The sequence below is a fragment of the Galeopterus variegatus genome, unplaced genomic scaffold (assembly GCF_000696425.1).
Source record: "Galeopterus variegatus unplaced genomic scaffold, G_variegatus-3.0.2 Scaffold4163, whole genome shotgun sequence".
NCBI lineage: Eukaryota > Metazoa > Chordata > Mammalia > Dermoptera > Cynocephalidae > Galeopterus > Galeopterus variegatus.
Window position 1 is genome coordinate 38,305 of NW_007730274.1, and position 2,016 is coordinate 40,320.

Genomic DNA, 2,016 nt, shown 5'->3' on the forward strand with positions numbered 1-2,016 from the left:
TATGGTCTAGCATAAGTGCAGTTGGTCATTCATTTGTGCATGCGTTTCATAAACATATATTGAGCACGTACCCTGTGCCAAGCCAGGTCTCAGGAACTGAATCCTGCAGTGAACAAGCCAGACCAAATCGTGGCTCTCCTGGAGCCTGTATTTTAGTGAAAATGTCAGGCCCAAATCAAGTAAATGCATAAATGAGATGCATTCAGATAATTACATGTGGCACGAAGAAGGTAGAATAGAGCACTATGTTAGAATGAGGAGGCACCTCTGGACAGGGCACTCGGGAAAGTCTTGAAGAGTGGATATTGGAGGTGATGCCTGTGTGATGAAAAGGAGAGGAGCTTGTGAACATCGTGGAGAAGGACTTTCAGGGAACAGCAAGTGACAAGAAACTGAGGCATGAAATTGCTTGAAACTTTTTAAAGAAGAAAAATGGCCAGTGGGTCTGGAGGGTATTGGGCAAGGGGATAAAGATCAGGAGTTGAGGTCTCAGAGGCCAGCAGGGTTCCTGTGACCCATGGCCACCAGGGCCAACTTCATCGGTGTACAGCCTGTACAGTTGTACAGGACCTCACCATCAGAAGGGCCCTGCATTTGGTTTAATGCTTAGCTGTGGCCGACTTGAAATTCTTAATAATTTTACCTGTGTTTTTCAGGTGAAGTCTGTTGGGAAAATGAAGCACACACATGAACGGAGGAGATATACACAGTATTTCTGTTCCTCGCCACCCCATTTATATGCAGCGTTTTTGATGCCCCATGAATGTGGAATTCTGGTGGGCCCACGATGTGTGGAGTTCAGCAAGACTCAAAGAATGTACCAGTTAATTGTGTTGTATCAATGATTAAGTAAGCAGAGGTATGGATGCTCCAGAGTGGCCAAGCACTCCATCTGAACCAGAACTTACTTCGAATACAGAAAAAAGGCGATGGAATTCTAAGGAACACTAAGGACCAAGGGACTTTATCATATCCTTTCTCCTTCATGTTTCTTCCCTATAATAGTCAACCACTTAGTATGATGAAATATTGGCATGGAAGGAATGGGAAGGAACGACTTCTAGTTCCTTTTCCTTTCAATCCTTTCTTATTCATAAGTAACTCACAGGTAGAGAGTGTTGCATATAGATGTGCAATAGAAATCGTTAAGCTGTGCAGTTACTCTGCTTAGATAAAAATGTAAATACATGTATGAATTCCCAAATACAAATTTCGTAATTTCCATGATTTCACATACAGATGCAATGCACTTATATTGCACTCAAAACTGGCATTGTATAATATAAGGGTGAATGGTAAAATTTATGCTAATAATTTAAATTTTTAATTTTCTTTTAATGAGAACAACATTAAGTAGTAAATAAACAGCATGACAGGTTGAGATAGAGATGGCGGAGGAAGGGGAAAAGCCTTATATTTTAGTACATTTAAGAACACTCACTTTTTTCTGCTTTTTGGAACAAGGCGCTCTGAGTTTTAATTTTTAACTAGACTCCACAGATTTTGCGGCCAGCCCTGGTGATAACATAAGTCACATGACAACAGATATCGTTTCATAAAATAGCTTGGGGGAAACCACTTAGCATTTCTGTGCCTTGGCTTTCTCAGCTCTAAAATGGAGGTAAGAATACTTGATCAATGAAGTTGTAATAAAGATCATTTCACAAGATACTGTATGGACATCCTTCACTGGGCTGAGTTCTTTATATTCGGCAGACATTCAATAAATGGTAGATGTGGTACTTGTAAATACACCCTGTAAGATGCGAGGTTCTGTATGGATGTGATTTATCTTAGGGTTATAGAGATAGGAAAGGCCTTCTAGGTTAAAAAAAAAAAAAATCTTTACAGCTCCACAGAGAAATTCTTGCTTTAAAGTAACTTCAGAGAGAGCATGCAATAATATATCTGTGATTGTTAACTTTATGTATCACCTTGACTGGATGCCGAGAGCTGATAAAACATTATTTCTGGGTGAGTCTGTGAGGGTGTTTGGGGATGAGGTTAGCTTTTGAG